This window comes from Aphelocoma coerulescens, chromosome 11 (assembly GCF_041296385.1).
Source record: "Aphelocoma coerulescens isolate FSJ_1873_10779 chromosome 11, UR_Acoe_1.0, whole genome shotgun sequence".
In the NCBI taxonomy this organism is placed as follows: Eukaryota; Metazoa; Chordata; class Aves; order Passeriformes; family Corvidae; genus Aphelocoma; species Aphelocoma coerulescens.
Window position 1 is genome coordinate 15,977,387 of NC_091025.1, and position 13,481 is coordinate 15,990,867.

Consider the following 13,481-nt stretch of genomic DNA (forward strand, 5'->3'; position numbering starts at 1 on the left):
GTCTGTTAGTTTTCTGTATGCACACCAGGATGATACTGGAACTGTTCAGTAGCCAGTTTTCCCTCCTAGAGCTCATAAGGTTGGCTTTTTCCTGCCCAGTAAGCCAAATATAGTTGTTACACTAATTAAATAGACAAAGATTCAAAGAGGGTCTCATTTTCAGGTAGTCTATTTAATACCTTGTGATGACAAAAAGTATTATTTGAAGCAACATAATTTTAACCTCATGTAACATAATTCTATTGACAAACTGTAAGACTTTCTTGACAAGGGAGAAGTGATTAACACAGAAGTGATGACTGTGGAACAAACCAACCCACTCAGATTAAAACAGAGACACAACCAAGCCTGAAGGGGTCTGTCCAGAGGAAGCAGAGGTCTTTCCACACAAATAGCAGGAACATCCAGCCAAGGCAGAGAGGAGGGGGAGGAAAAAATCCCCACCTTCTTTAATTCCAGTTTTCCAATACTTATTAATTTTTATCCCAGTAATGGTTTTGCTCAAAACATGAATCATCATATCAGTGAAACTGTAGTGACCCCCCATAGCATATACAACCAGCATAATTTTATAGAGCAAATCCCATCAGCAAATGCAGATTTCCATGTGCTTGTTAATGGTCTGGTTTGAAAAAAATATAGACCTCATCAACAATTAATTTTTTTGCCGTTTGCCATTTTGCCAATTGGTGGTTGGCCAAAGGAAAGTGCTTTTGTTAAGCTGTGACCACACAAGTCACAGTGGAAGGTTCCTGCAGCAGGGAAACGATAACTTTGGAGTATTAAGAAAACCAATAGCCTTGTTGACATGAACATGGGAGTCTAACCCCTGAAGCCTCCTGATATGAAGCATTGATTTTTCTGTCTGGGTACAGTTCTAAAGCCATTCATTCTCTATGGTCAGGACTCACAGGGCCAGAGGAGTGGGGAAAAAAAAAAAAAAAAATCTGTTCTTTCCACTTTTACCTCCAGGCAAAGTTGAGGAATAAATTCTACATTTTGAGGGATGATTTGTTCAGGCCATGTTTAGTAGAAGCTTATTGCATAAAAAAACATTTTGTTCCCTTGACCCTTGCAACCTGTGACCACTTATTCTTTTGTGCACCTCCTTCACAAGATAACAGCAGGGGAAAGTGCCTAGAGAAAGTACCCCTGGTTTCTTGTTATTCTCCAAATAATATCACCAAGCTCACTTATTATTCCTCAAATAATACTGTCATGTTCACTTGTCATTCCTCAAATACCACTGCCAGCTGACTTGTTATTTCTCAAATGCTTCCATGCCTACTCGTTATTCCGCCTCGTGTAATTACTACATCCCTTACTTGTTATTCTCTCTCATATACTACCCCTGGCTGTACTTGGTTAGTGCTCATGTACTACTGATCTGCCTCTCTGCTGTTTCATTTCCACCACTCCTTCGACATGCTGTACCTCCCTGAGAAAGGAAATAATATGATCATTCTGTATATTTTCGCAATCCGTACGCTGACTCCCTGTTTCCTCTGCACCCCTGTTGTGTTCATTTAGTAGCTATTGTAAATATACACTGAAAAACACCAAACCCTCTTGTGGAAGAAACAATAGTCCCACAGTTTGGAATGAGAGTGCAATGTGTTATCATGGTCCTTAAAAATATTAATTTAAAAAATAAATGAAAGAAAAAGGGGGGGAAAAAAATTAAAGCTCTTATAAGAGAAAACAAGCCCAAGTTTCCCCCTCCCCACCAGGACACGGTACTCAACCACACAATGGGATGTTTCCTGCTCTGGTGACAGAATGCTGAGCCAGTTTTTGCTGTTTGTCTCTTGTTTTCAAAGAAACAAAGCGACAGCCTTAGACAGGAGATGCCAGTGTTACAGAAGGCTAATGTTTGGACACTGAACTTGCTCTCCCATTCACTTGGCAACTATTTAATTGATTTTTTAAAAACATAAATAAATATTCAAATGCAATAACACGCAATCATCTCTAAGGGAGACATAAAATATCAATGTCTAAAGACAGGCTTGCTTCTTTACATAGTTGTATACACAGACACCCCAAACCCATGAAAATAAACACCTCTCAATATCTATCTTTATAAATCTCTGAAAGACTACACACACTCTACATGAGCATAATTTTAGCAAATATATATCTATACACACACAGAGATTAATCCTAGGCAATATCTTGTGTTACTATTGCAGAAGTATGCCTATATTATGTTACAGTATGAATATGTTTGTATATTTATTATTAAAATACTTACTGTTCCGCCTTTTGAAGTAGATGGACAAATGATTTAGGAGTAGAAATAGACTAGAAACAAAATTAATGCAAATAATGTGTTGATTTTTTTTTTTTTTTAGCTTGATTAGCCAAGCCAATGGAAAATTCTAGAAAACGTATACAATTATTTTAACTGTCATAGACTGGCAATTGTAATTGACATGATTTGTACGAGATGCAGTGTAATAACTGAATATATTAAAAAAAAATCTCATGGCTTGATTACCAGGAGAACATTACTAGTGCCACAATATTATTAACAACACAATTATCATGGCATCCCTAGGACACGCTCTTAGCACTTCAATGCATTAGCGAACCTTTGCTAACGAAGAAAAAATTAAAGTACAGCAAATTTCAAAGCACCAGTTGTACCCAACATCATTAAAAATTTATAAAACTTCCCCTGAACATGACAAGTGTTTGGTTTAAATGAAGATCAGCCGTAAGAAGGAGCAGAAATCTTGTTATTCTTTGTCTCTTTCTCTCCCTCTTTTTCTCTTTCTCTCAGACCTCCCCCAACCACCACCACCTCAATCCAGCTGAAATATGTAACCATTACAGAGTGACAGTTTGACACACAATGACCTGTCAGAACATTCATCTCTCAATGTTTTATTTTAGTGAGGAGCCAAACTGCAGAAAAAATAAGCAAGTTGTTTCAAGGCTTGGAATGAGATCAAACATTTCTGGCATCCCCACTTACCAGACCTTTGATTTACAATGGATCTGTCAGAGGCTGATTAGACAGTGTGTGTTTAAAAACCTATAGATGTTCCACAATTGTACAAGCTCTCCCCTTCCCTTCACAGAGAGCATTTCTGCTCTTTGTTTGAATGGAGAGAATAAGCCAGGTTACACTGCAGAACCTTACACCTTGCAAGTGGAAAACACCACACGCAAAACTGCAGGCAGCTGCAATTAAACCTCTTAGGCAGGAGAGTTCCCATTCTCCACTAAAAGAAAACTGTAGCTCTCCATACTCTGTAATATTCGTTGTGCCAATTTCTATTACCTTTTCCTTCCAGGCCTAAAGTTATAATAGTCTGCAGAGAAAATATACCCAGGAATTGCTGCAATCTCCGCATATTTTCAATAATGTTCAAAGGCAACACGCAGCTAAAAATTAGCCAGACAACAAAATGCAGGTGGCTAAAATATTCCCACACTGTAACATTTTTTGCTCATAATTGCAACTAGGGGGAAAAAGGCTAGAAATATATTGTTTCTATTTGTACCTAGAACAGTTGCAGAAAGAGCAGCAGGATTTGTGCCTGGCATTAGAATGTGTAATTCCTTAATACTATATTGTGGCATATGGTTCATTGTAGCAAATTATGAATACATGTGTTTGGAGAGCTTTGGTAGTAAATTTGGGCTTTGTACATCTACAACAATGCCCAAATCTGACAAACATAATTTATATAATATTAAGTTAATACAGTATTATGAAATTAGCTCACTGTAGTAAAGCTGTAATTTTTAAATGAAAGACAATGCGATGAAATGAAAGCAAAATAAACATTAGCATTTTGTGAAAGGTAGAACAAATCTTCCAAAAGTCTACTTTGTAATTTATTATAATGCCGTGTTTATGACTTCCAGTATATTTAAGACATGGCAGCCTTTAACAGTATAGCACAGCTACATTCCTGTTCAGAATGATCTCAATCTTTCCACCCCTCTCAGGCAAAGCTCTCAATTAATTTAAGAGAGACTTTTGAATGAATACTGCCTGTGATTAAGGAAGGAGCAGGTTGGAACTCTGGGATCTAGTCCCCATGATGCTCCTCAGGGGTTCAGCACTGCATTTGCTCCATGTGGAAAATTCCAATCAAGTTGATAAGGGTATAGGAACATAGGCTATTACTCTATGTGTTATACAATTCAAGATATGAAGTTACATTTCACATATCCATAAGAGGGAAAGTGAGAAAAGCATTGCAATATGAGCCCCTTAGCTTGTAGGAAATTGAATGTGTTAAAACACACAATTTTATTCTTTTAAGGGAAAGAAGAGAGCAATTAGCCAGAGCAGGAGTCAAAAAGGGGAAGGGGGGGAAGTAAGTAAGTAAGTAAATAAATAAATAAATAAATGGTGTTGAGGCCATCCCAGAAGACCCTGAAGAAATGCACAATTTCTGTTATCAACTTCTTAAGGAAAAAAGGGAGAATAAAGAAAAACATGTATTAGTATTTTAAAGCTGCATAGAATTTGCGCTATACTTGCTCTTTAAAAAGATATAGTGCCATGTAAGCATTTCTAGCTCACCTCTGGTAGGCAAAACAACAGAAATTATCATCCAAGATCAAAATTCCTTTGACTCAATCAAGGCCCAGTTTCTAATATTTAATTTGTGATGTGTGGTTTTGGTTTTTGTTTTTTATTTTTTTTTACAGAGAATATGATTTGCAGGATTTCTGAGGCTTCAAATGTCCTAAAAAGCAAAGCCCCTATCAAAAGGGGGATTTCCAGTAGGAGATGCCAAACATCATTTGCCCTCAATATCGTGAGCCTGGGGCTCCATCAAGTTACAGTAACTAAAACCTAGAGGTTATGGCCCAGAAGAAAACAACTGTAGAATATAGTGGCTTCGCATATTTGTGAAGTTCGTGTCTCAGCAAACGATGATACGTCACAGATGAAAATGTATGACCTTTCTCTGTGTAAGTGAAAGCCATGTTATACGCTACTGAATATTGCTACCAACCCAGAAATCCACTATTGGTATTTATCATTCTGCCACCTTATTTCATACTCTCTGAAACACAGAGAAAACACTTTTATCTGAGCAATCGGGGAAAGGTTAGAATTGCATTAATGGGTTAAATGTATGAATGAATCATGAAACACGAATTAGCACAAAAGGCTAAAAAAAATCCTACGCAAAATGCCTCTACAAAATGCAGAGAACATGCATGCCTGTAGCCCAGCTACAGCTGCCTTCATCTCCTTTAGTATCTCAAATCCACATACTATATCATTCCAAATTTCACATGGGGAAATCTAATGCTGCATAGTGTGTGTGCAATTGCCAAGTGTCATATCCACCTGCAATTTGCATATCACAAACTACACAACTCCAGCACAAAAGTTGACACACTTCAATGCTGCAAAAACCTGCGTATCTGAACTCTGTGAACAGCCTTAATTTTAGATGCAGACAACCATGGCTTGCCACTATCATTAGGAAAGTGAAACCTGCCAAATAATTAAACTCGGGGCAGATTTCAGAGATGAGCCCTCTGCTCTCAAGGCCCAAAACCAACCCACAGCTGCTGTGTTAAAGGGGCAGAGTCTGTAAGCATTCAACCCTGGGGCTGACACTGGGGCACTTCTTGGTAAGAGTGGAAATTAATAAAGTGTTTAACTTTTGGGGTCTGTTTTTCTACTCCTTAAGCTGAAAATCAGGGAACAAAGACCAGACTTTGACTCTCACACAGAGCTGTCTAAACACAAATTCAGAGCAAGGATTAACCTGTTCATCACTTTCCAGTCACACCCAAAACCAAAGCTCTGTCAGCATGGATTCTGTCAGATTGCCTTGAGTAGGTTGATTTCCTGAAGCAAGAATGAGATCCAGTACCAGAAAACAAGATCTTTGGCAGGAAGGTCTTGATCCTTCTTAGGATTCAGTGAGAATAACTATTAAGTTTGAAGAGAGCGGCAGGTGACTTAGGGTGACAAGGGAGCAGCACAAACACCTTCACTACAGCAATTTTGTGTGATCACACCCTGCCTATGCATCTCCACCCAACAACTTCTGAATCTACTGGCCCGTTTCTATAAAGTTGACAGAAGGGTGAAAAGTTCAAAGATAATCAAGTTCCTTCACATTTTTTGAGCATGCCACAACCACAAAGAAAAGAGAAATCCTTTTACTGACCTTGGGAACACTTTCAGAATGACCTCATACCTTATCAGATATCAAAGAATCTGTAGCAGTGTGATTAAAAGCACACCAAATATAGAAAAAAGCTAGAGGACAAACAGCTTCTGGACATCAATGTCAAGTAATCATAATATATAAATGCATGGCAAACCAGACCTCAACAGCTTCAGTGAAACTACACATTTTGACATTTGTAAAATGTACTTAGGAATAATATAAGTCACATACATGTGTTATTCTACCATAGAGGGAAGGAGATCAGAACAGTCAATATCCCTGATTCAGTTATGCAGGGTATTTGATCATCCACAGTTTGTATACTTAATAAAGGTTGCAAAACTTTATTAAGTTCCCAGCATTACTCAGCTTCACCAGCATGCATCTGTATTATATTCCTCAGCTATCCATATTAGGCATCCCAGATGGATTTTCCTTGTTTTCAGACTGCCTGCATTCACAATGCAACATTCTGTGTTAACCTGAAGTATCCTCTCATGCACACATAAATGTATGTATATTTATACCCACATAAAATCTAACTCTGCCACTTTAGTAAGTGACAAACTGTACAATAATTAGCATTGTCAATCATTAATTATAGCATGGCCACATATACAGTTATGAAAATGCAGCAAAGTAACAGCCTTGATAATTTCAAAGAATTATACCTTTATTCTATCGCATTTGAATATTTCTACTTTTGTCTACTCTTATAAATGCAGAAAAGAAAAATAGATAAAATTTTCCAAGCCAAATTTAAGTACACACTGTTTGGACCCCTCATTGCCCAAAGAACATGTCCCCCTCATGCTTTTTTCTAAGTCAGTTAAATATAAACAAATTAACTTCCTATGCATGTTGCTTCTGAGAGAATTACTTTTCATTTTTAGAGTGGTTTTCCATCACTACAAACCTTTTCCTTTCCCTTATGCACCAGCAAACATACTGATACAATTTAAAGGTCATGTTCTTTTCAAACTGACAGGGCCCTCCAAAATTTTGACGAGAGTCCCTCCAAGAATCACAGCATACAAACGGAAAGGAATTAAGTAAAGCATCACTTGATGTAGGCTCAATCATGTGAACTGATTAGAAAATGTAACCATGGAGAGAGGTGATTCAAAGTGTGACGGACAACCTTTCAAAGAAAGGAGATGTCATGTTGATAATAATAAGCAAGTACCTGACATTGAAGGAGGGGGCAAACACAAAGGGTCAATAAAGATATAATTGCCTTCAGTTACTAAAAAAAAAAAAAAATCAAAACAAACAAACAAAAAAAAACCATAAAGCACAAGCAAAAATCCAAATCTCTTTTCAACTTTGGTTTCTTCACACCCCAAGATAAATATTTAAAATTATCAGAGCATTTTATCTGTGTAGTTCAAGTTAAGTTTTAGCCAAAAAATACTGAAAAATGTATTAATAACATTCCAGTGGTGTAGCTTGTTCTTTCACCCAGTAAAAAGGATACCTTGAAGTCCAAAGCCAAATATATAGAGTTTATCTTAAAAGTTATATTGATACATATTGATCTGCATTACAAGTTAGATCATATTTAAGAAAATAGGACTGCCTTTGCATTGTAATACCCACATCATTCAAAGAAATGATACAAGAAAAAGTAAATGTGCTGTTTGAAAGACATCATTTATCAGGAAGATGATATACATTTTAAACAGAGCAAGGCTAAATGATTTCAGGAAACACAGTACGAGCTGGGTTAGGACAAAAAGATCTCTCCACAAAATAAAAGCAACAGTTACCATGTGTTCTCAACTTTGGATGAATCTGCAGCCCAAAAGAATACTCCACCCTCCACTACATTTAATCAATTCGGAGCTCAGCTAAACTCAAGAAATGGGTAAAAGTAATTGAAAAGTATCATATTCCTGTCCTCTTTTTGACAGTAAACAATATTTTACCTATTTTTTTGAATTATTTATTTCTTTCATAGTTCTCTAACTGCTGCTCTTTCCTTTCCCATCAGTTGCTATGATTTATGGCACTCAAAACAGATCCACCATGCAATGAACTATTATGGTAACAATTTGAAAACATTACATCCAAGATCATTTTAATGATAAGACTTGTCTTCTCTTGTCAATATTAAAATGCATATAATGTATATGAATAAATGGAATCTTAACTGATTTAGATAGTACATTCTTATTGATGTCAAAGAGGTCAGTGAACACATCTAATGTTTTAGCCAACCATGGACTGAAGATTACAGTTACATAAAAAGTAGATGTGGAGCCTTTCTCCTGTAGCACAAATTCAGCCGAAATTAGCACCAGGTAGGGTAACTTAAATAGTTCAGGCAAAATAAATCAGAGGTAAAGCTCAAGTTCTTACTGGACAAATGCCCATTTCATCAAGAAAGTAATAAACCATGGCACCCATGACAAACTCTGATGCTATTTGCTTGACACAGTGCCTGTTCAAGGCTTGTCCATGTGTTGCAGATTGAAAGCTGCAGGACACAACCAAGGTGACACCCCAGTCTTACAATCTACTGCCTGTCTTGGAGAGAAACAAGGTTTTACTGCAATCTAGGTCTTTTTCAATTGCTCCCTGGACTGCTGGCTAATGAGGTCAGACAGTACTGTCCATTCTAGACATATTCTTTCCAGGGTATCATCTCTCCAAGAGACATTCCATGAGGACATACCCTTAAATATGCCATCAAAGCAAATTATAATGATAGAATTTATTAACATTTTTTATGAGGCAAAAAGCATACTTCTAAGGAAACATGAAATAAAAATGAGATTAAATAGCAAATGAATTTCTGAAACTATGTAGATGATGTTGTTTATGCCATTGGAAAGTTTTTGTTACATGCAAGGACAAAAGCTGAGGTCGAGACTTGCAGACACCCCTGACCAGAGATCTTAACCAGACCTCCTTTTTTCAGCAACCAAAAGCCTCCCCACACAAAGTGAATGACCATGTCTCTGCAGTCACATCTGCATGGGGGGACTGACATTCCTTCTTTTTCTTACTTCCATACCTCTTAACACAACCTTTCTGAAAAGGAAAGCTGAGACTAAGATTGTTTAAATTAGTAAATAAATACCACAATTCCTCAAATTGCATGATAGGCAGAGCCCCAGAGGTGCTCAGTTGTCTTTAATGCATCGTACACTCTGAAAAACAGTGGCCAGTAGGTTTGTGGCCAACACTGGCCAACTGCATGTTTGAATGAATAAATAGAGAGCCTGCAGCAGCCTCCACTGGGGGAGATTAGGGGTGAAGTTAGAAAGTAAAAAATAAAAAGGAGCAAGACAGTAGAGAAAAGACGAGGGATTTACAATACAAACAAGTGAAAAATCAGAAAGAAATGACACACATTAATATTTCACAGTAGTGTCAGAGAAGCATAATGGGCAAAAGATGTAACAAAGAATTGCTCACCCTCTGTTCAGACACATCATGGCACTAGTCATAGGCTGTGCCTACACCAGCATTTTAGAACACCACATCCAGAACAGTGGCACAGCTTTGGATGCATTTATTCCCTCTTATTGTAGTTGGATCCTTTAATAAAACTGTTTTGATGACCTGATTCCAGATTCCTTTTGTAGGCCAAAAAAAAAAAAATCAGAAGCTCTACCAGATGTGTACCAGATGTGCTCCATTAGTCAATATAAGTAAAAGGTGCAAATCAACAACTCTTTTTCAGTCATCTCCAAATGTAGACATGATGGGGACGTTTGGTTTCAGTGACCACACTAACCATAGTCTAAAGTAAAAGATCCCAAAACATCTTACTGTAGATACAAAGTCTCAGCACAAATCAGTTTAACTTATGCACTTATAAGGAGCTTAATTCCTTGCCAATGCAGAGAGTGCCTTGGAAAAACTTAGGTGAAATAGAGATTTCAACTTATGTCAGAGAAAGGTAACATACTTTTGGACATTCTTCCTTGAGCCTGTGCCTGATGACAAAGCCATTTGGAACATAAGACTTTCTTTTCAAATTACATGTTTAATCTTCTTCCTCACAGAAGATTAAATTCTGATACAAATGAAAGGGGATGGAGCCATACCATCACTGCCTGATGTTCTCTGCTAAAAAAGAATGGGAAGGGCATAATGCAAAAAAAAAAAAAAGCAAAGCATTTAAGGGAGAAAACATAAAAGCAAAACCCAGGGGTTGCAAAATCCACATGAACTAAACCCATGACTCAAATTAGTATAATTGAAAACCATTAAGCTCAGCTCTATTCAAGTAAAAATTAACTTTATAGTGACTATCATTATAAACTATTGCTTCATCAGGAAAATACATCATGGTTATATTTTATAATTTTTATCCTCTCTTCCATGTAGCTGCTAGAAGGCAGTTACAATGAGAACTGGCTCTTTCCAAAGTTGTTAACAAGACACATTCCTTTTGGTTCATGGCTAGTATTATGAGAGTTTCTGTCTTATGTCACTATTTCTGACACATGCTGGAGAGAGAATATCTTGGCTCAAAAAATACTGGACCATCATTTTTATGGGAAGAAACTTTCTAGACCACAGAAGCAGTTAGATTTACAACTGACAACACAGAGGTAATGATAACCTACCCTTACATAGCCCAGAGTCTTACATACTGTAAACTCAATTAACAATTCTTTTATCTTCACCCAGAACAGATATATTGAAAATTGCAGATTGAGGGCTTTTCTCATATAGCTCTGACCACAAGGAAAAATAGTGCCTTGCTTTAGCAGCATAATTTTTAGACCTCTCATTTTTCATCCAGTTCAAGTTGTTTGATTCTAGGAGTCCATATTCCAGGCAGGGAGAGCACTCATTTATGAACACAACTCAGGCAAACGTGCATTTGTTGGAGATGAAAGGCATGAGAGCTGCCCATAATTTTGCCACAAATAAACTCCTCCTTTGGTTTATGCTACATCATGCCCTTCCATGTGAATAGTTTTGATAAAGACCTGTTACTCCCTTTTCTTTCACTATACACAGTGTGGATACATTAGATAAACATTTTTATATGTTCCCGTCAAGGAGAAATATCCCGCACAAGGAAGCAGACCTCATGAAATAACATTTCACTTATCTGTTATGTCTTTCTGAACCTTCCCTAAGAACTATAATTCTCTAATCCCAGCATACAGCTGCATATAGTCTTGCTCCAAGAAATTTCTGCTCTCAAAGACTGGCAAACAGACACAGACACACAGGTGAGCAAGGTTTCAACAGCAATAGGTACACTATTTTATAACTTCTTTTGCTTTCTTTTTTGTTACATCTCAAAGAGTTATTTTAATAACAGGCAATTTACAAGCACACACAGAATTTGAAGAGGTCTTCAAAATACTTTGGAGAAATAGATCACATACTCTAAGCCAAAAGTATGTATCATTTTTATCTATTGGGGTTTTTTTACATTTTTACTGAGTCTCAGTGATTTACTAGTATAAAATAAAACACAGAGCTATACTCTAGTTACAAAAACATGGCCAATATGAGAATAGACAGAGCAGTAAAGTTTGAAACTACAGTGAATTCAGAAGATTTGAGCTAGCATAGTACAACAATGAAGTTATTTTTTCAAATTTATCCGTATGCTTGCAATAAATATGGTAATCGAGTAAATTAAAAACCTGTTGGATTTACACACTTCTGTCCACACTTGTCAATCATTTTTCAACAGCAAATATTTCAAGACAGTGGTTATAACCTCTGCTAACAGAAAAGAACAGTCTGTTTCAGTGAAATAAAGTTGACATTTAATTTACTCTTGTAATTTAAGTTGTTAATTCATTGCTCTTGTATGGTGACAGATAAGATTCTTTTAATGTTCTTGAGCAAAACAATAAATACAGTGTAGTTAAATTTTAGATGTGAAAACATTATGCTTTGTCTTGACAGCACCACAGTTAGGCATAAAGTTATAATGTTCAAATAGTCTCTTCTGAGACTCTTTGTATCATAAAACATGCAGTCTTTCAAAGTGTGTATGTATGTTATTTGACTTTTCCTGAAATCAGAAATAGATGGATGCATATTCTTCACATACCAATTTGAATTTCTTTCTCCTTCACCCCCAACCCCGTGTGCTATAAATAGACACAGGTGTATGTGATAAAACAAAGTTATTACTTAGGCCTGAGTGAAAACTGTTTTTAATCACAGAAGTTGTGTTAAGGAAAGTTTCCTGTCTGCCCATCCAGGAGCCACGCTCCCAGCCACACCCCTACCACCCCAGACTGTCACTGCTGGGACCGAGGGCCCTTTGCAGGGGTGGCCCTGGTGACCCAGCAGGTCTCCACACACCCCACTCACAGCCAGAACAGGCTTCCTCACCAGCTCTATCCCAAGCTTCCCACAGCAGTGTCTCAGCACTCTGGATCCGTTAAACAATAGAACAACAGAGCAGTAACAAGAAACAACCCAAGCTGGTGCCTCTGAGGAGGGACCCCACGAAAGGAACTGCTGGGCTTTTATGTCCTTGCAGTCTAAAACTCTGTAGTCTGGGGTCTTCCTGCTCAGCTCCAGCCCTGCCTCTGGCTGTCCCTTACCTGGCTGTGCCACAGGTCCCTGGGCCCTTTGCCATGCAAAGGGTTAGCAGGTCACAGGCTCTTACCTGGGCTCCACCCAGACTCAGCCTGCAGCTGTCCCCAGCCACCTGCACTGAATGGGGTCCTCACCAGATGGTGGGTTGGGATTTTTGGGGGCAGAGAGGGGGTGAGGTCGTGGGGTTTCTGTTGCTGTTGGAGTTTCTTTGGGTTTTTTAATAAAAGCATCAGACTAATGAACTTATTTCAAGAAACCTAAATTCACTGTTCACTTTGGGGCAACTCCTCCTTTTGGCCCTACTAACACTGATGATATTTCACCCAGTGATCTAGGAGTTATTTCTCTGATAATGAAGAAACTGATGCATCCATCACACTTTGGGTACATAAAGTAGATCAAGTTCAGTTTCAAAGTTTCATACACACATACATCCAATTTTTTGTGCCTTAAAGACCTAAGGTATCCATTTTTCCTTGTTTAGACCAAGAGATTAAGATCTTCACATTCCATAATCATTGCAGGTAATCTCTCCCATTTCCTACATTCTTGAACAGTAATTGACAAATATCTACATTTGGCAGATTTGCCTTGAAATAAAATTGCATATTTAAAAAAAGAACTAGTATAATGAGAATACATTCAGTGATGTAGAAGCTACAAAGAAAACCCCAGATGGCTCAGACAATAATAAGATATAATATTAAATTTAGACCTTTCATCAAATGTCCTCGAATTCATGCTAAGGTCTCTTTTCAGCTTTATACTTTCCTCTTATTT

At 37.5% G+C, this 13,481-nt stretch overlaps 1 long non-coding RNA gene across 7 annotated transcripts in view; it reads right to left on the reverse strand.

Moving 5' to 3' along the window:
* LOC138117018 (uncharacterized) overlaps nt 1–13,481 on the reverse strand; it is a 211,362-nt gene that overhangs the window by 42,980 nt on the left and 154,901 nt on the right. The gene's annotated exons all lie outside the window — the stretch shown is intronic.